The sequence below is a fragment of the Epinephelus lanceolatus genome, chromosome 17 (assembly GCF_041903045.1).
Source record: "Epinephelus lanceolatus isolate andai-2023 chromosome 17, ASM4190304v1, whole genome shotgun sequence".
Lineage (NCBI taxonomy): Eukaryota > Metazoa > Chordata > Actinopteri > Perciformes > Serranidae > Epinephelus > Epinephelus lanceolatus.
In genome coordinates, this window is record NC_135750.1 from 43,007,014 (window position 1) to 43,029,672 (window position 22,659).

Sequence of the window (22,659 nt, forward strand, 5' to 3'; positions counted from 1 at the left end):
ACCAGAATCTATACGAGCTTTGTGAGAATTTGTGAAGATATTGTCGATTATTGTCCTGCTAGACTCTGTAACTCTAGTGAATGTGTTGATTGTAGGAAAAAATGAAAAGGAATGTAAAATATTAATAAAGTCATTTGTCATAGTATCATCCTTAATGAGATCTATGTTAAAGCCCCCGAGAATGAAACATGTTTTATTTGTCCAAAGTCATTTGTGTCCAAAGTCATTTGTGTCTAGAGTTCAGATGATGCACAACTTACTGGCGTCAGATAGTTTACTGATAACGTGCAGTTTTCTCTTGTGTGTCAGCAGGTGAATGCACCCATCTCGAGTCCAACTGGCAGCCAATTTATTCCTGTCTTTTTCCCGGAGATCAGCCAACAGTTTCACTCTCTTGGTAGTTAAGTTCTCCAAAATATGCATTTTAGAGTCCTTTAGTGCTTTTTTCGCCTTGAAAACGTTGTCCCGAACATGATATTTGGTGAACTTGACAATAATGCCCCTCGGTTTAGCCTTCGGGTTTTCAAGCTTTTGACCAAGGCGGTGGCTCCTGTCAATCTCTGTAGGCTGCACCTCTATCTTGAGATTGGTCTTAAAAATGTCACAAACGACTTTGGTTGTATCCTCATCTCCCTTTTCAGGTACACCAAAGACAATAAGGCAATTTCGTCAAGAGTACTGTTCTTGTTCATCGAGGTTATCAATCAAATCGTCATACTTATGTTGCAGTTCACATAGTTTATCAGCCGTGTCTTTTAGTTCATACTGTATGGTTTCCTTTACCGTCTCTGTGATAGACTCTGCGATGGCCTTTTTAACAGGTTCGATGAGGGAATCCATCAATATTTTGCTGAGTTTGTTGACAAAATTGGTGTCCAGAAATAGGATGTCCATCTGCTTGCTTATTATATCTTTGATATCAACTCTGGAGAGCTGATCATCCACAGTGTTTGTAGTGGTGTCGCCTTCCTTTGTCGGCATGATGGTAGTTTTACTGCCAACAGTGACACGGTGGGAGTCCCGTTTCTGTCTGATGGACTGACACTTTAATGGTCAGTTTTGGCGATACAGATGTTCCGGACACCAAAAACACAAAAATTAGTAAGCAAGCAGTAGAAGATCACTATAAAAAGTACATTGTTTGCTGGTCGACTGGAGCACGTTTAGTTACTCCCGTCTCGCCCTGATGACGTCATCATCTGGCAAACCAAATGTCATGTACAACCTGCCTCACAGGTTTGTTTCTATCTTTTTTTTTTTTTTTTGAACATTTTTATAAAAATGCAATTAAATTCTTGTCTGTGGAGTAGCTTTTAAAGATTCTGTCATAATCTATTTTTCAAGAAGATAGTCCCTCCAGAATCCCAGTGCTCTGGTTTCTTCCTGTCGTCTTGTGCTGCCTTTTTCACTGAGCTGGACCTCAAAGTGTTGTTCCAGTGTTGCAGATGACAGCTGTTCCTCACTTGAGCACATAAAGGCCCTGAATATGGATGCAAGCTGCTCCAAAGCATGAATGACATCCAGTGTTGAACGCCCATCCTTGAATCTAGAATACATTTAGAGCAATCATTGCATCTAAGATGCTAACAACAATGGCAGCATCTTAAAGGAGCAGGCCAACCAATCATACATTACCCTAATTTGTTTATCCACCCAACGTAAAATCATTCAGCATTAACATGCAGTTAAATGAAAATCCAACAATTTCCATATTTTTATTATTATTATTACCACCAATCTGTAGTGTCAAGTAATCTTGCATGTTTACCCCTTTGACAAAGACAAAGATGATATATTAAATTATGTCAATAACTTGAGTTAAGCAAACTCAACTGAAAATGAAATTCTTTTAAAAAAAAATACAGGATTGTCAAGTGACGAATCCACCTCTCAGATACAACTGCACTCCTGTAAAGCCTCAAGCACCTTGGTATTACAACTGGTCATAGCATGCTTGCTTTTTTCAATATAAATTCACACACATACTGCAGGTGTCAGAGTTAGCTACCTGCAGGCTTTAAGTTGTAAGCATCTAGGTTTAATGAGATACAGGAAAGCTTCAATACATGTGTCAAACTGCTTTAAAGGAGTACTTTACCCAAAAATTAAAATTCAGATCATCACTTCCTTTATTAACCTTTTTGAGACCTGCCAACTGTGCATTCTATGAGGTTGTCCTTATTTTCTGAACCCTTAGAGACACATCCGCTCTTCATTCATCCTAACATCGCTGTAGCATTTCAATTATGTTTGACTTGAAAAGAACGAATTAACATCTTCAACTTAGGTCAAATTATGCAGACACGTCACCTTTGTATTGAGAAGTGGTTGCAGTAAAAGAAGTACCACTGCATGAAGTCCTTTATGATGTTCTTTTTGGCATCCACTCTGTCAGGTTACTGAAAGCAACCTGCAGTCTGCAACAAGCTGGAATGTCTGTTAATTGACGCATGTAGTTCATCCAGTGTAGCTGCGTTGGATATCTAGGGAAGACAATAATCACCATAAACATAAAACAATATGATGGCAAACTCCCATATGAAGAAGTAAGAAAATAATTTATCTAAAAAAACAACAATACACTAAATGCTTGGTTATCAGATTTTTTAACACTTAAAAATAGAATTGTTGTTCATAAATACACTATAAATTTAAAAATAGCTGATAAGAAAATTAAAAAAATGCGTTTCAGCTCTTTATTTCATGGTTGAATTGAGCCGACCTCAAGTTGCAATCAAAGATCAAATGAGCAACTAAATCATCAAAAACAAATATGAACATAGCACAGGGACTAAAACCAGATTGGAAAATGGCATGGATGTTATGGTTCAAATGGGAGAGCAGTTGACAAAGAACAACCTTTTCAAGGACTATGGATATAAATGAGAGTTTAAAAATAGGCTTAAAATTGTTTGGAACTGTGGGGTCATGGTTGGTTTTTTGTTTGTAAGGAGAGGACGGACTACTGTATGTTTGAAACAGGATGGAACAGTGTCCGAGGTGAGAGAGTTACTAACAAGGAGATTACAGGGACTGAGAGTCCAGAACTTGTTTCAGGAGCCAAGAGGACATGATATTAAGGGAGCAGGTTGGGGTTTTTTTTCATAGGAGAAAAACTGTCTATTAGTTGGGAGAAAGAAATTGGTTTGACATGATCAGCACAGTGGAGTTAACCGGTGTCGAATGCAGGCAGGATGAGATGAGTGATGTCATAGTAAGAATTTTACTGACAAAAAAAAAAAACAGAAATTCTTCACAGGTTATAGAGGAGAGACATCTGACAAGGTACTGTGTGAAGGGCAGAGGATAATGTTAAGAATAATGTTAATGGTATGAAATAGGACCCTGGAATTATGGCAGTGTTTAGTAATAATATCAGAGTTAAAGGAATAGTTAACCAAAAATGTTATGATCTACTCCCTCAAAACACAGGTTAACATTGTATATCAATCTAATATGTGACAAGCTGATTTGATTTGAACTTAGCTGATACTGTGATGAAACTAAATGAGCTTTGTTAATATGCCAACTTACTTCAAGCAAGGACGCTCTCATGGTGTCATCATTTAGATCTTCGATCTTGGCCTCAGTGTCAGTGTTTGTTCTTCCTGTGAGGTGCTGGTAGAGTATCTCTGACAAGAACCGAGGACCTGGACCACCATGAACTATAGAAGTTTCAATCATCCTCCCAGCATGAAAGTATTCATCATCTCTTGCAGCTATTTTTTGTCCAATTAGTACCACATAAACCAACAGTTGCCACATTATCATTAAGAAGCAAGAAGTGTCATATTTCATTTTCATTTGAATTAAGCTGCTCCTGCATTTCCAGTGTGAAGCACAAGATGTACTTGTTGAAATGTAATGTTCTCATTAATTTTTGAGCAGAAACAAGAATAGGAGTTAAAAATTTGGAAACATCCCTCCTAATAACATCATTATCTGCACAGTCAAACATGAGAAATTTCCTGTCCTCTGGGCCAAAGATTCTTCGCGTTCTCAGGCGGTTCATTAGGAGGGTCAGGAACTCACGCTTGGGACCACCAGTGTCCAGTCCATCCTCAGCTTGCCCCTTATCATCTGTGAATTTCACTAATATCTCACGAGACGGGTCAAATGAAGAACGCTTGAAGCCACGGATAGCTCCATCCCACACATTGACTCTATTAATATTGAACCTGCTGTAACATGTTTTTGTAATCTTTGTTGAGAGCTCTGAAACAATGTCTGCAGCGGTCAAGTCCTCTTTGCTGTAAAAGAAGATTAGGTACACTGTCACTTCAAATAATAAAAGCACAAATATTATTAGGATAAATACTAATTAGTAGTAATTCAGACCTTTCCTCTGCAGTGTGTTCCATGTGTTCTTCTGGCTCAGACTCGCTGTCAGTAACGATTGGTGCATATAAATTTGGGTAGTTGCTGCAGTGAGAGGACAATTGAGTAAATACTTTCAAATGCATAATATATGGTTCAAATTCATATCTATAAAAATATGTCAATCTTCTTCCTGTTTTTTTGAGAAAAAAAAAGTTTAAAACAGACAATACTAGCAGGTTTGGCATATTACTGCACACTGCTCATAAACATTTGACAAAGTTGCAAGCAATATTGATTAAACATCCCAAAATGTTTGTGGGAGTTTTTCCTTGTCTTCACTGATGATGTAAGTTGGGGCTGTTATTTGGAAATGTAGAAAAATGCTGTAACAATTGTGACTGGGAGCTATACAAGGTGGACATCCAAAAAAATGGTAGTAAATTAGTAGTATATATTAGTAATAGTAGTATAGAGCTTTAATTTCTGACATATAGGGCAAAACTTTCAATATTGTCTTGACTCATACTGTACTTAATTCACATTGATACTATCACAAAAAAATTATGTTTCCCCAACCACATCATTTTTATCAACGGTTTCCAAAAATCTATCCAGCAATTCTGTAAAGGATGCAACTGTCAAAATAGCTTACCTATAGAAGTTGTTCTGACCCTTGGTGGATGTGACCTGTTCCTGGACCTCTTCAGTTTGTCCTCCATCCTAGTTTCACCGAAGAAATTACTGCAGTTAATCTAGTGACAGTGCCATTGGCTTAGCAACTAAAATAGTACACATCATGTGTAGGCTGGCTTGGTGAATTAATGAAACTATGTACACACATTTCATGATTTCATGTTCACACATTCAACACTGCAGACTAAGAATTTTCTTACTTGATCAGATGCTGGTTGTGTGTGTCTGAAAGGTCTGTAAATACCCCAAAGAAAAAAATATAAACTGCTGTACTGTGGATACATTGTGCTGCTTGGCAAACAAAATATCATGTTGACAATGTTGTATTTTACCTAAGCAAAATGTTCTCCATTCTTGGAGTGCTCACTTCATCTGGACCGTCCCACACCTGTATAAACACACATATGACAGATTAGATTGAATGAAAATATGATCAATTCACTTGACCTAGGGAGAAATGTTGTGATAGGTGCCAACTGACCACAGTGTCAGAAAGTGGACTCTGCAGATGGCAAATTAACATGGACCACACTTGCATCTTCACTTGAAGAGTGTCCACTGTAACCTTTGAAAAACAAAAATTGTCATTATTGACATGGGTAATACGATAAACTTCATTAACTTCCTCAGTTTTATCTGTGATTAAATATTGTTTTAAATGCTTAAATCTTCAATTTCTATCCATCAAGAATGTTTAAATTGAAACTCACTATGTAAATTTGGTGAAATGGTAAAATCAAGTGGTAACTGTACATTACAGTGTTCTATGAGGGGCCGTACAAGACATAATTCATTCTATGAGGGGCTGTACAAGACATAATTCATTCTCACCCTCTCACACACATACATTCTCCTTACACATACATATATTTTCTCTCTCACACATATACATTCTCCTTACACATACATATATTTCCACTCTCACACACATACATTCTTCTTTCACATACATATATTTTCACTCTTCTTTCACATACATATATTTTCTTTCTCACACACATACATTTTCCTTACACATATATATATTTTCTCTCTCACACACATACATTCTCCTTTCACATACATATATTTTCACTCTTCTTTCACATACATATATTTTCACTCTCACACACATACATTCTCCTTTCAAATACATATATTTTCATTCTTCTTTTACATACATATATTTTCACTCTCACATATATATATACACTTTACTTTTCAATACATACACATAGGCTGCGGTCGGAAAGTCTTTTTTGCTTAGCAAGGTTCCTAGCTGAGTGAAATGACCCGGAAGTAGTTTAGTGGCCGCCATGATAAGAGCTGTTCGAATTCTCTAAACACTAAGGAAAGGAGGTTCAGTGCTTCCTTTCAGATCTCCTTTAGCATAGGATACATCAGACCTTCCTAAGCGATAGGAAAGGAGATAATTCCATCCCACAAGTCATTGCGGTGGCAATATTTACGCACCATTCACAAACTCAAATGATTAGGAAAGAAAAAGAAAACATGTCCGAGAAAGGAAGGAGATCACCATCTAAGTTACCGCTGTTTATGAAGCATTATACATCTCATGCCATAACTTGTTCATATATATTTTTTCAACTTTCAACATTATGTTAAACTTAGATGCAAACTATGAACGTTTCGCTACTATTGGTGTAGGCTACCCTCCATCCACAGCTTTGTTTAACTTATTAACAGGATAAACAAATATACAAATATACAATGCATCATTTTAATTTTCCGATTTTCGTGTGAATGAGAAAAAACAGAAATCCACATGCTTTTCCCATTTTCGTCTTCAAATGGCTAACTGATATAGAAATTAAACCGAAACCAGAAACCTACTTGTTTTTCGCCTTTATTGTTATATCTATATTATCTGCCCCTACTGCATCTCAAAACATTGGCATCGGCTATGCTTATGGCCTAGATAGATAGATAGATAGATAGATAGATAGATTCAAGAGTATTATCTAGACCTGCTCTATGTGTAAAGTGCCCTGAGATGACTTTTGTTGTGATTTGGCACTATATAAATAAAATTGAATCTAAAAAAATAGATAGATAATCAATGAAGTAACGGTGCTGTGCCTCGTGCGTAAATGCGCATATACTTGCCGTATCTGGAGATTTAAATAATCAATGAAGTTACTGCGTCCCACTTTTTATTCCCCTGTACAGTGTTTCCTGCAGAGCTACAGTGGAAGGATCATAACAAAAAATACAAAAGACTGTAACGTTAAAAGATATCTGCCTGAGGTTATTAAATACCTGCAGCGAGCACCCCACCCCCCAGCAGAAACAATAAGCGCGTTTCCCCATAAAGAGAGGCACAGCAGCGTCCCTTTTATTATTAATATTATTATTATTTATTATTTATCTGTCTATCTATGCAGTAGGAGCACATACAGGGGCGTCGTTTCAGCAAAAGCTAAGGTATGGCAATATGACATGACGTCACAGAGCTACTGATGATGGAGTTTCAAAAATATGAACTTATATAAAACTTCACTTTGGTCTTTGACCTGTCAGAAGTACATACTATGCTATTGAAAACTGTTTCAAAGGACATGACGCTGTTTCTCACATTCATAATACCTCATGTCTGCATGTAATGCACGACTTAGTGAGAGCAGTGAAAACATCGGACCTATTTCGGCGCGTATTTCAGCACCACGGACAGCGAGCAGACGTTTAATTATCATTAGTCATGTGTTTAACTTCACAGAAAATAAAGAAAATAAATTAATTACAAGCTCATTTCTAGAAGATAATCAAGGGGTCCGGTGTATGAAACACAGTAAAACAAAGGCCAATTTGGTACAATACTGTATAGGCGAATTTATTGGAGTGTCTCCAGAGACTGAAAATACAAGCTTAACATGCCGACATGAAGAAAAAACCCACATACAATCAGACAGGCTTCAAGACATCATTTAGACAGGTTGTCTACAGCAGCAGAGCAAAATGCTTTTACAACACATAGATACCGTATTTTTCCAAATAGCAGCCCGGGCATTTATTTCACAAAATCGATTTTGACCCCAGGCGTTTAAAAGAACCAGGGGCTATTTGCTCAAGGCTTTTTTTTTTCTTTTTTTTTTTGCACCGACCTGCACTAGGCCGTTATTTGGTTACAGTTCCTGTCCAGTATGTTTTTAGTGCAAAAATAGTGTATAATGTAGGGGTGAGTTCGTGTACAAAAATCTCTAAACATTTAGAGTGGGTCATTTTTTTCGTGTACACGGGTTTCACCGTTGGGTGGTGCTATTGCATTATACCAGTAAAGCCCCAGTTATCCGAATACCAACCGAACAGGCCATTTAACCAACAGTTACAGGCCGCCACACCGAAATATCGCCATCCCGACGGTCCGCCATCCCGAATTCTGATCCCTGAGTCCTGACAGTAAGCTATGGCGAGCCTGTAGAAGCTGTATTCCCCATGCATGTTGCAATTTTCACCGGGGACGCACGTGAGTAATTCAGGCTGACATTACCTGTTTTTCAGCGAACTCTTCTGGTAATTTCATTAAAAGGCATGGCATATAGGTCCACAGTAACTTATTATTATTATTATTATTATTATTATTATTATTGGGTCTTATAAGAGTGGGCTACAATGAGTACCGGGCCATCAAATAACAGCATCCGCAGTGAGAGGACACGGAATTGTGTGTGCTTTTACGCATGCGGGTGTAGGTGATCACGGATATTTGATGTGGGAAAGATGTAGCCAGATGTATCACCTGTTTTAGATATGTGGCTGTCTGTCTGTCCATCCATCTGTCCATAGCACGAGTCATGTGCACCACTTCACCACTGACCCATGCGTAAAAGCGCAAACAGTCCCTGAAGGAGGGACAGCCATGAGGCAATGAATGAGGAAATAATCGCCCGGGCGTTTAATTGAACCGGCGTTTAATATGCAAAATGGGGTCAAACCCCCAGCGGCTATTAGGTGCCCGGCGGCTATTTGCCACCGGGTGACTATTTGGAAATATACGGTAACTCACTCAAAACTTGCGGAGGAGCGAAGTGGCGAACAATTTGATTCAATAACACTCGTATTCACTGATGAGCATGTTATTGACCTATTTAAGTGCAATACAATGAAAACAACCAGCCAGTGCGCCTCGAGTAATGACTACAGAACCTCTCTCTTTTTTTTCTCCCGATTCCAAGGTATGGCAACTGCCATACCTCGCCATACTTGAATGACGCCTATGGGCACATAATATTGATTTAACAATAAAGGCCAAACACAAGTTAATTACTGGATGTGGTCTAATTTCTACTCCAATTGCCCATTTGGAGAAGAAAATGGAAAAAGCACATGGATTTCCATTATTTTTTTTTATTCACACGGAAAAACAAAATAATGGATTTAATATCTGTTTATCCTGTTATAAAACAAACAAGTTGAACACAGCTATGGACGGAGGGGTCACGCACTGTAACATATGCTCAGTTTGCATCAGTTATTTATTCATTTGAACATTGTTGTATTGCCAGCCTTTAGTAATATCATTAATTCATTTTACTACTTGGGATTCAGATGGGTGAGTGTGAGCAAACATTCTCAATGTGACAATTTCGTTTCAGTTTGTGGCTGGTAGCCTATATTCCTTTTTTTAATTCAGTTCCGACCTTAGTAATTAAACAGTATCTTTCACCGTGTTGTCCACATTTATATATCCTGCATGAAACAACACGATGGGAATGTACGCCCCATACGTTCTCATCGTGTGCATTTTGTAGTCCATCTTCAGAACATTGTAGTTTCACCACAGCAGACCCATGTCAATAACATCCTTCTCAGCCAATCACAGCGCGATAAATTCTTCTTCTTCGTTTGGTTTTATGGCGCATTGCAACTATTGCTCATTAGGTGTATACCGCCACCTACTGTACCGGAGTATGTAGACGATAAATGGAGTGCCTTCCGTTTCAACTATACTCCTTCCGTTTCCACTATACTCTCACTCACAAATGCATACATTCTTCTCGTACATACATATATTCTCTTTCAACATACATACATTTTCCTTTTACATACATATATTACTTATAGTATTAAATGTATACATGATTGCATGTGCATGAGAGCAAAGTGTATGAATGTGTGCATAAAATATATGAAAAATGTATCAATGTGTGTGTTCAAATATATAAATATGAGAGTGAAAATATATGAATGTGTGAGTGAAAATGTATAAATGTGTGAGTAAAAATATATGAATATGAGAGTGAAAATATATGTATGCGTAAGGAGAATGTATGTATGTGAGAGGGTGAGAATGAATTATGTCTTGTACGGCCCCTCATAGTGTTCACTGTTATTTCCCCTCTCATTTTAGAACTTTGTGCTGTAGCACAACAAACCAACAAAGTGGTGAGAATCAAGGCTGCATTGGAAATACAAGCCTAACGTGGGAATTCCTGTTTAGTTTGAAAGGAAATAACTGTTTGGATGTTTTTTCCTAATATTTCAATTGTGTCACTTCTGCCATCGGTCATACCGGACCATTTGACAACACACAAGTCAAAGCAGGAAGTGTAGTGAATCATGGGTGGAATTTATCTTGAACAGAACATCAGATGTAGATGAAAAAACTGATATTTAAATATATAATATAATACAGAGTGGAGCTTATAACAAAGTAGAAAATATGTGAAACACACAACTGTTTGCAAACTCTTCAGCAGTGCAAATGTACAATGTAATTCTCTGGTAGGCCTTTCCAATTGCCTCCTTTTATTTCTCCACTGTAAAAGGGGTGTCTGTTCCTGGGATGTTTGTCACCTCCTTAGCATCGGGGTACAGCAAAACATGGGGAACACCTTCAATGTCCTGGTTGAAATCTTTCAGCTTCTTTATAGCAACAGCCAACAGTTGTTCAGATGACCACAGAGGTTGAATTTCAAGGGGAAGTGACTTCCCTCTCACAGGTTTCAGGGAGTCGCCTTTCATTTTCATTACTCCAACAAAAATCTAAAGAAAGAGAAGAAAATGGAAATCAATAAAATGTAACAAATCTGTATAATCTGTTATTTGACTTTATATGAGTCTACATTGGTCACTGGTGTGTGAGCGTACCTTCACTGCTTTCTGTTCCTTCTTAGACTTTACACGCGTCTTTGAAAAGAATGTCTTTCTCTCCCTCTCTTTCATCTCCCTAAATTTGAGAAAGCACTCTACACCTGACCTTGCTGCTACAATGAAAATAAGAAAAGACAGGAATGAGACATTAATTACTCTTTTATTTATTCATTACTCTTTTATTTACTCTTTTTAAAGGGGACTTATGCATTGCATGCATCACATATATATAATATACATTTATGTATATAATGTTAAAATATCGGCTGCTCATATTATACATGGCCAAAGTTTCAAATAATAGGGTAAAATATATAGAAGTAATCCCTGTGAGTAGAAAGCACAAGCCTCAGATTGCTCTGAATGCCAGCTGATGTCATCTCGCGAGTCGACATATTCCATATTTCATATGCTCACAAGTACATGGTTTCTATAGTTTGTTTCCGTTGCTCCAGAAGCAAAGGAGCAGGACAGAGTGGGCTCATCGGGATCTAAATAGCTTTTGTACCTTAAACAGTTTCAGACTACATAAAGGTACAGTACAAGACAAAAAAGGTTGTTTTTTTTAAGACTAAGATTCATGCAAAGCTCTCATGGAGTCTGAGGATAAAACTGGAAAATGAGCAGATCCCCTTTAAGCTCACTAAAGGTCTCATTATTGATTTTTGCAGCTCATTTTGAAACACATTTAACATGCTTGTAACTGAATTAGGCATTCAAGATAGTACCAAGATCCATTTGAGTACAAGAACACAATTTGAACTCTTGAACAGTCTTCTAACTGCTTATTTTTTCTGCACTACAACTACAGATCTATGTACCTGCAGAAGGGCTTGGTTTTGCATTAGAATGTGCACTGGTGGTGGGCATCTCCTCATGTTGTTTGTTTGCCACGTCTTTAAGAAATGTTATGATTTTCCCGCACACAGAACAAAAGCCCGGCAAGGCTGTCAAAGTTGATCCACAGAATGGACAGTACATCTGTGGGGGAAAAAGAGGAGAGTTTGCAAGGTCAGCAAGGTTATGTCAGAGACAGCGTAAAGTTAGTTTTCCTAAATATTTAAACAATATTATTATCTGATTACCTTCATCTCCCTGTGCTCTCACCGTCATTTACCTGCAATTGAGTTGTCATCTGTAGGGGAAATACCTCTTTTAGAATATTTGCACTTGTAATAATGAATTTGGGGCACCACCCTCTTAATGAGGGAAGCGACTAATCAAATTAATAACTCCGTAAATCACTTTTTAATTCGTCAGCACGCTTATCAATAATGAATCAATCTCAATATCTGGGTTATGAATTCTCTAGACAGTGATCTCAGCTCCTGTACACAAGATATACATCACAAACAACGACTTGGCGATAAATGAAGATTTATTTAACTAAATGGGTAACACTGAGTAAATGAATAGCAAATGATGATTATATGACACAACACAAAATTAACAGTATATAGGGGAGACCGGGGCTTGTTGTCACACGGGTAAGTTGTCATATTGCAATTATCTTCACCACCAGAGGGCGCAACTCAAAAGTGGAATACTAGTTTTCTTCCTTTACATGGTCAGGTGTCAAGTCCTGTCTGAGAAGAGAATAGCACATTGTGAGCTGAGGTGAGCACCAATTAACCATTTTGCACAACCCAAAGTAAAAAATATCAACTTGATATATTTCAAAATAAGCTTCTTTCAGATAAAAATCCTAACAGTGATATATGTGGACTTGTTAGAGGAGAGATTAAGGCATCCTGTCATACCTCAATCAGTGTTCTGTTTTAAGCTAACTTTAAGCTAGAGCTAGCATTAGCAAACATGGTAGTTTGGGGCAACATGTCTCAGTCATTCAGGGGTTAGTTGTCACGTGTGACAACTAACCCCAGAATAACAAGTTTCAAATAGGATTTACATTAACACAGAGAGTCAGCAGTTGTCATAATGAAATTTTGACTTTATCTTTACAGAAAAAAGGATGGTTTAAAGGAGAGGAGAAAGCCAGAAGACATGGCCAGGAATTACAGAAAAAAAACAGAACATGGCACTGCACCACCTGACGTGATGCTGAGGGCAGTCAGGCAGGTGACCCTAGCTAATAAATCAATCAGGAGTATAGCAAAGGACTTTAATGTCAACTACCGTACCTTGGCTTGGTACTGCCAGACATTCACCCCAGCCGAAATAGAGAGTCAGACAGCTGTCCCAACTACAGTGGTTGGGTACAAATCACCACGGCAGGTGTTTAGCGCAGAGTTGGAACTTCAGCTTGAGAAGTATCTTACGAGATCAACTGACATCTACTTTGGTTTGTCTCCAACTGAGGTGAAAAAGCTGGCATACGAATTTGCAGTGGCACAGAACCTGCAATTTCCGCAAGCTTGGGCTGACAAAGAAAAAGCCAGTGGTGACTGGTTTACAGGCTTCTTAAAGCGGCACCCTTCACTCTCACTTTACAAATGGATCTTCTAGTTGTTGTTTGAACTATGGCCACACTTCAGGACTGGTTTAAGTTTCATAATGAACCAATGCTTTCTTTTTTGTAGTTCAATTCAATATGGAATTTTGAGTTTAAGAAAGGTAAAACAGGCATTTGAGGCTGAGAGCCAAAGCCCTGCATGACAGCAGTTCCTAAGGACTTTAATCCAGTGCATGTTGCATAATATTTTGTGTGAACGTCCAATGGCCATGTTCAATGACTTTTTCAAGCTCAATGATAAACATTTTCTGTGCCTGACTTCAATGTTCACTTTCTAGTAAAAAAAGAACAACAACAATAATTTTGTCCTTGTTTTATTAGTTGCAAAATCCAGTGTGACATCTTACCCCATATAGTGAGACAACTTACCCGATAGTGGGGCAACATGTCACATGTTCACACTCTCTATTTGATTGCCTATAACTCTGCACTGACACAAGATATGAAAATGACATGAATACAAAATATATACCTGAGACTTTGGTCTTTCATCTGGTACACATTTTTATTATATGATGTATTGATTCCAAGAAATATATAAGAGTGTAAAAAGTGTGACAACAAGCCCTGGTCTCCCCTATATGAATGAAATGAGCAGTACTCGTTTGATTTGCTTAGTTTGGCGATAGTGGGAGAGTAACACTGAGACAGCCTATGATAAACGGGGACCGCAGTAATGCGCAAAACCATTCACTTAGACCTAATGAAACCTAAATTAAAATTGGGATAATTAACTAAGCCTCCTGTTCGACCTCTCTCTTCACCGTACAGCGGTTAACTTGGATTATGGAAGTTTTGGGCCTACTTTCAGCAGCGGGGATCACAGGTGGAGCTTTTTCGGGGTCCCTGGACTGTCGCTCAGCTGCTCCTGGGTTTTCCAGCAGAATAGCATGGCTGTTTCACAGCCAGGAGAGCAGATGAGTTTGCGATGTCCTGTGGGTACCCAGTGACTGGTCCACACTGCGGAAGGCCTTTGGGCTGGATGGAGGACCACTGTGGCAAGTGGCAGGCAGCCGGTTCCAGGGAATCTGGAGCAAAGAGGTAGTCGACAGGTGCTGGTCTGCTTCGTTCTGGTTACTCTTTTATAATAATGTGACAACAATATCGCTGGCTGTTTGATATTGCCGTCAAAGTTACTACTACGCGTAAAAATGTTGAAAACACTGGAGATGAAGGAAAACTGGATCGATAAAATTTCAAAGTTCAAAATAACTTTGTTCGTGAGCACAAAAGTGTTAAAAATGCAAATAAATACGGCAGACAAAAACGAGGAGAAAAAAAAATTGAAGCAAGAGTAAAAGTTAAGAGCGCATAAAACAAAACAAGATGAAAAATTAAGAGAAGAGACTAAGATTAAGAGAGGATTAACAGAAGAGCACAGAAGACAAGAGAAGTAAGAGAAGACAAGAGAAGAGTGATCAGCGGCGCCCGGGTATTTCACTGAATCAGAAAGTGGGTGGCGAGTATGATCGGGGGGGTCTCCCTCGTGATAAGGAATATACCCCTTTGAGATCTAATCAGAGGAAACTTTAATTCTTTGCTGATACGAGGTCGTATACTTTAATATGTTACGCGCGAGTGACGCATAGCCTACTCTTCCCACTATGGTCCACATTGTTTCTTAGCATCCAATTAAACATACAGATTAACATTAAATCAAAATACACTTATTATGCCATGATATCAGCTAGCCTACGTCAAATACACACACTCTGATTAATTCAATGACAATGTATAATGAGAAACAAAATGAAGGAACACATAGTCATGCAACAAGTTGATTAATACTACCTAATTACTTCATTATCTTCATTAAATATATATATAAAGTGGACTTCCTTACGGTAACTCTTCCTAACTCCGCCACAAGATGGCAATATGGCTACATGTTAGGGAGTTGAAATTAACATTTAATTATACATATTATACACATTATACACATATCGAAACTTTGTTCTTAACAGAGTTGAAGCAAAGTACCATTCATATAACACATGGTCATGTGCACATACAAATCAGGACATGTTAAACGGTAATAAAAAAGGCACAAGGATCTGACACATACTTCAGTCCTGCTACAATCGAACATTTGTCTCTCTTTGAGTCACATGTGAGTGGCAGTATGCGGTCATCAAAGGGTGCATTGTTTTTCAAGGCAGAGTTGCTAATCAAAACTACCTTGGGGTGAAAAAGGAAGGCCCCTTTATGAGTTAATGACCTGATTTGAATAGTCTTCACATGATGTCCTTGGAGACAGACGGACTGTCTTTCTCCTGACTGGGGTCAGTTAGGGGACAGGACAATAACGCGTGCCTGGCTGAGAATGTACATCAATATGTCCCTACACATCTCTTCACAGCTTAAGATAGTATACATATGTGACAATAATCATATGTGTATAATAACAGTAGAAGTATGACTGATGATAACAGCAGCAGCAGGAGGCATATGCATCTGGCAGGACCATGGCAGCAGCACAACCACACACGTCACACTATCCAGGTACCGCTGCGATACGAGTTAACCTGAGAGACAGTGGAGCACAAAGGCTCCGGAAAAGAAGCCGAGTTAGTGACATGCAGTACAGCCGAGTTAGTAAGATGCAGTAACAGGACATGAGAGAGAGAGAGAGAGAGAGAGAGAGAGAGAAGGAGAGAAAGTGCCCGGTGTATTATAGGAGGTCCCCCGGCAGACTAGGCCTAAGTCAGCCTAACTAGGGGCTGGTACAAGGCAAGCCTGAGCCGGCCCTAACTATAAGCTTTATCAAAGAGGAAAGTCTTAAGTCTAGTCTTAAATATGGAGATGGTGTCTGCCTCCCGGACCCCAACAGGAAGATGATTCCACAGGAGAGGAGCCTGAGAGCTGAAGGCTCTGGCTCTGGCTTTTGGAGACATTAGGGACCACGAGTAACTCTGCATTCTCAGAGCGCAGTGTTCTGGTGGGATAATACGGCACTATGAGCTCTCTAAGGTATGACGGAGCCTGTCCGTTTAGAGCTTTATAAGTTAACAGTAGGATTTTAAATTCAATTCTGGATTTTACAGGGAGCCAGTGCAGAGAAGCTAAAACAGGAGAAATATGATCTCGTTTCTTAGTTCCTGTTAGTACACGTGCTGCTGCATTCTGAATTAACTGGAGAGTTTCTAAAGACTTATTAGAGCTACCTGATAATAGGGAGTTACAGTAATCCAGCCTTGAGGTAACAAAAGCGTGGACCAATTTTTCTGCATCTTTTCGGGTCAGGATAGGTCTAATTTTCGCAATATTATGCAGATGAAAAAATGCAGTCCATGAGGTTTGTTTTAAATGAGAATTAAAAGACAAATCTTGATCGAATATTACTCCGAGGTTTCTTACGGTAGTGCTAGAGGCCAGAGCAATGCCATCTAGAGAAACTATGTCATCAGATACAGAGTCTCTGAGTTGTTTGGGGCCAAGAACAATAACTTCAGTTTTGTCTGAATTTAACATAAGGAAATTGGTGCTCATCCAGGTTTTTATGTCTTTAAGGCAGTTATGAAGTTTAGTTAATTGATTAGTTTCTTCTGGCTTCATCAATAAATACAACTGTGTATCATCCGCATAACAATGGAAATTTACAGAGTGATTTCTAATGATGTTACCTAAAGGAAGCATATATAGAGTAGATGATGGTTTAGGAAAGGGTAAAAAATACACCCTGTCGCCCAGCCTCTCAGGATACCTTGTGTCGGAGTTGCATGTATACCATGCACACCATTTGACCATTTTTAGACTTCAAATCTCAGAAAAAGCTCATAATACCGAACGAAACTGACTTTCTGTAATGCATTTCAATGGACGTCCAGGCAGAGAGGGTAGGGCTTAGCCAAAAAGAAAATAAAGCTGCTAGAATGGCCCGGCCAATCACCTGACTTGAATCCAATTGAAAATCTATGGAAAGAACTTAAGATCAGCATTCATAGAAGAGGCCCACGGAACCTTCAAGATGTGAAGACTGTTTGTGTGGAAGAATGGGCCAAAATCACACAATGGATGTGAAGAAGCATCCATAGAAGAAGCATCTTGAAGCTGTCATTACTAACAAAGGCTTTTGTACGAAGTCTAAAGAAATTTCAGTAAGAGTGTTCAATACTTATTCCCTGTGTCATTTCACTTCATTAAACATAACTTAAAGGGATAGTGCACCCAAAAATGAAAATTCAGCCATTATCTACTCACCCATATGCCGACGGAGGCCCTGGTGAAGTTTTAGAGTCCTCACATCCCTTGCGGAGATCGGCGGGGGGAGCGGCTAGCACACCTGAGGGTTAGGCTCATGAGCTGCGGCGGCTGCTTCATCCATTAGCCTGAGTTCCGTCCGTATACTCGGGCTCAAACAAATACGGCTCAACAAAGAAATGCTGTTCCTCCTCAATTTCAAAGTCTTCAAACATGTTGGGCTGTCCTTTGCTAAAAGACCGTAAAGCAAATTATCTTTTAGCTCTGTGGTTTGTTACGCCCCGGTCTAGGGGTGTGGGTGCGTAACGTAAGGACACACAGGAACACGAGTATAAATATACAGGTGAGCAATTTATTGCTACACACTCCAAAAACACACTGTACAATATCGCACATAAAATGGAGCAAAAGATGTCACGGTGAGCCCAGGCCAAAACAACAAACAAAAACAACCTGTCTACCGACCGGTGAAATAACTGATTCCTAACGAAAACAAAAGAAACAAAAATACAATACTAGGCCTAACTCCCTAAGCTAACGAAAAACACGACAAAACAGGTATAACAAAAATAGCAGCTCACCCCTATGCTCCGTGCAAACAATAATATGTGACAGTGACTATTTACAATATATACACAAACGACTCAGTTGGCCCTAAGGCGCTGGTCTTAACAAAAGAATTAATTATTTAGCAAGCTAGCTAAATAATCACACGTGGGTCAAACAACAAAGTACTTCTAAATCACAGAAAACCAGAGAAAACGATACAATACGCTGCTGCCATGTACAAGAGTGGTCTCGCGGCTTCCGTGTGGCCGGCATTATGAAGGCCAAGCCCCTTGCCCAACCAATCCGGCAGCAGTGACGTCACACTCGTTACCCAGTAGGTGACTGTTGACACTGAAGGCCGGGCCCCTTGCTCAGCCAATCCAGCCGGAGCAACGTCACAATCATCCAGCGAATCACCTGCACACCTGTTAACACAACACACACGATCTCTGGAAGAAAAGGAGAGGTCTAACTCTCCACTAAACATGCTGATCAAATGCATATAGCCTACATAGACATAAACACATACACATAATAAACACACAGGTCATAATGCACACATACACATAATGAATACACAGGCGGCCGGGAGACGTAACAGGTTACTGTTGTCTCCCCCTGCCGTGCACGTGTCACGTGATGTAAACACGGGTGAGCAAAGCTCATGCTTTCACTGGTCTCGCGCAAGCCCGCACACGTGAGCGCGGAGCACAGAGAAGCAGTCAGAGCTACAGGCTACAGTGAGGCTAAAAACAGAGTTCATATGACATTTTTCAAAACAACTTTTTATGTCGGGGCTGCAGCACACTTGGATGACTACGGATGAGCAGTATGGAGATACTTTGTGGATTCAATTTTGTGCTCTTGGACGTTAGTCTGGGGCGCCATCTGCCATCAGGTGTGCTGCCGCTCACTCCGCCGATCTCTGCAAGGGATGTGAGGACTCTAAAACTTCACCAGGGCCTCCATCGGCATATGGGTGAGTAGATAATGGCTGAATTTTCATTTTTGGGTGCACTATCCCTTTAATTTCTTAACTTGTTTGTTTTGGTTTCTTTGTATGTATGGATTACTAGGGTTGTTACCAACATGTGGTGAAAATTTCATGTCAATAGCACCTTTTCAAATATGTTTTCTGAGAAAAATTATGACATGTTAAATACTTATTTTACCCACTGTATACATATCATGATCACACTGATGGATTATTCATCAGACATCTGACTGTTTCAGCATCATTCTTAGTATCTTTTCGTGTATCATCCCATGTTTTGCAATGATTTTTAAAATCACCCTCAACTTCTTTTGAGTGAACTCCAAACTGGCTGTGAAATCAGGGGGAACTCATCGATTCTCTTGCTGTGAGAATCAGTGATTTCAACACCAGATTCCCTCCTGCTGATCTAACGATGTCTTATAAACGTCTAGCAGTTCCTGCACCTGTGCCCTGGAAATGCTTTCTTTTCTGGCAGGTTAGTATTGGCCAGACGCTAAGATAATGTAACGTCCCTCAAAAACCACACGCCGAGACGTTAGCCGGTTTAGCTGGCGATTTATTTCTGATTGTAACACAGGCTACTGTGGGCCGTAGCCACGCCAAAACAACAAAAGCCTAACAGAAAAGTCCATTAGCCGCAGGAGTGTTACACCCACAAACGTAATAACAGCCCACAAACGTAATAAACCACAATACAAATCTGCAGCTTTGAATGTAATGTAATGTCCCACAAATGTAATAAATTTCCCACAAACGTAATAGCAGCTGCATACTACAAACGTAACACACAATTTTCCGCAAATGTAATAACTATTACATTTGCAGGAAATTATTACTAGGCTAGGCCTAAGTCAGCCTAACTAGGGGCTGGTACAGGCAAGCCTGAGCCAGCCCTAACTATAAGCTTTATCAAAGAGGGAAGTCTTAAGTCTAGTCTTAAATGTGGAGACGGTGTCTGTAACAGGAAGATGATTCCACAGGAGAGGAGCCTGATAGCTGAAGGTTCTGGCTCCTGATCTACTTTTGGAGACTTTAGGGACCACGAGTAACCCTGCATTCTCAGAGCGCAGTGTTCTGGTGGGATAATATGGCACTATGAGCTCTCTAAGATATGACGGAGCTTGACCATTTAGAGCTTTATACAGTCATATACATACAGTTATACAAAACAGTAGGATTTTAAATTCAATTCTGGATTTTACAGGGAGCCAGTGCAGAGAAGCTAAAACAGGAGAAATATGATTTTGTTTCTTAATTTCTGTTAGTACACGTGCTGCTGCATTCTGAATTAGCTGGAGAGTTTTTAAGGACTTACTAGAGCTACCTGATAATAGAGAGTTACAGTAATCCAGCCTTGAGGTAACAAAAGTGTAGACCAATTTTTCTGCATCTTTTTGGGTCAGAATAGGCCTAATTTTCGCAATATTACGCAGATGAAAAAATGCAGTCCGTGAGGTTTGTTTTAAATGAGAATTAAAAGACAGATCTTGATCAAATGTTACTCCGAGGTTTCTTACGGTAGTGCTAGAGGCCAGAGCAATGCCATCTAGAGAAACTATGTCATCAGATAAAGATGGATTAAAAGAAGATGTATCTCTATTGTTGGAGTTAAGCTGTGGAACAGTGCCGATATTAGTTTGAGGATGTGTAATCTCTCAAGACAGATTCTGCAATTTACATTGTAGAGAAAGTAAAGGAAGAAAAATTTTTTTTTTTTTTTTTTTTTTTTTACCGATGGATTTCCAGATTGGAGGATGTGCAACTCGATTTTGTTTTTTAAAAGAATGATGTAGCCTACAAAGCTATTATTGAAGGTTACAAATGCGAATGATCTTATTTGACATTATTGTTATCCTTTGTTTTGTTGGAAGGTTTGGAAGGTAGCTTAAATTCAACAATGTAGGACAGGCTTATATAAGCATTTTGTGTCTGCCTGTGCTTTTTTAGTCATTATTAAATTCACACAAAAATTAATTGTGCAGTCCAGATTGTTTTGAATTTACTGCATAATAGAATGTGTATGTTTCATTGTTTCTCATTACTGTACTATGCATGTGTGATGACTGAAATGAACTAAACTAAAAACTAAAACTAAACTAAAGCTGTCAATCAAACTCTGGTGGAGACCAAACAACCAAACCGAGACCACTCAAAAGGTGGGTCTCTGTCTGCCTCCAAACGGACTCTGGTGCCGTTTGTTTGTGGTGTGAAAGAAAATGAACCAATCACAGGATTTTATGATAGCAGATATGTGATTTTAGCAGCTAAACTAAGAATAAATCCATCTGCTGATTGTCAAACCTGTCCACCATCTCATAATTGATCCTGATAAAGGCCATGTATATGTCAACGCTGATGAAGGCTTATGGCTGAAACGCGTCCATTGTTTTTTTTTTTGCTCTGCTGCTTAGATTAAAAGATCTTTCAAAGGACATTTGTGAGTGCTGGCCTCCTTTGATATTTTTTAGTTTTTTGTGGCCATGCACCTCATTCATTTTTTTCTATTTGAGTGTGCTCATATGCTTGCTCTTTCAAAGGCCATGTTTATTCCATGACCTATTTATGCAGATACCATTCTCGGAACCCAACGGCTGTATTCGGCGTCTGACTTCCGGCAGACAGCGATACCGCCTCTGGGGGCAGACCATAGACATAAGCCGTTTCTCAATACTCAAGTTCGGCAGTTCGGACTTGTGGACTTGGCAAGTTCGGACTTGGCAAGTCCACGTGAGAGTCCGGATTTCCCAAGAACAGGAGAACGGGAGGACGGGAGTACAGTCATTTCTGCTTTTGGAACAGCAGCGAACTTGATGATGTCACCACCTCTGTTGTACTGTGTTGTATACATGCATTTAGAATAAAACAATATAAACACAGCCCAGCCCTCCGTCTTTTCATAGGGTCCGTGTATATTTTGGCAATTGGATTTTCCGTTCTGAAACGGGTATTAAAAAACAAAAAACGAGTGGTTATTTGATTTTCGATTTAAAATACAAAAATTAAAATTGAAATACAAGGCGTTTTTTCTTTTCATGACCAAAAGGGATATACGAAATTTTAAAAATGGTTTGATTTTACTTTTCTATTTAGAATAACAAAAAATAAAATCAGTAAGAGACAGAAATGAAAAAAGGTCCGTTTTTTTCATTTTCTGAGACCGGATGTGGTCATCAGCAGGTGTGGAGCCAAACAGAGTACGGTGCTGCGGCTGTTTAAACCCGACTGATATGGATCAGTACGTCGTGTTTCACAACAACAAGCGAGTGTGTCTCAGGGAAGAAGACATGAGTGCTGATAAACTCAGTCGCATATTTCAGATAAAAAAAAAAGAATACAT

General features: G+C 39.2%; 1 pseudogene; it reads right to left on the reverse strand.

The window, feature by feature from the left end:
• Positions 1-1,332: 1,332 nt before the first annotated feature.
• LOC144467491 (G2/M phase-specific E3 ubiquitin-protein ligase-like) lies at positions 1,333-21,661 on the reverse strand (annotated as a pseudogene).
• Between the last annotated feature and the right edge of the window lie 998 nt (positions 21,662-22,659).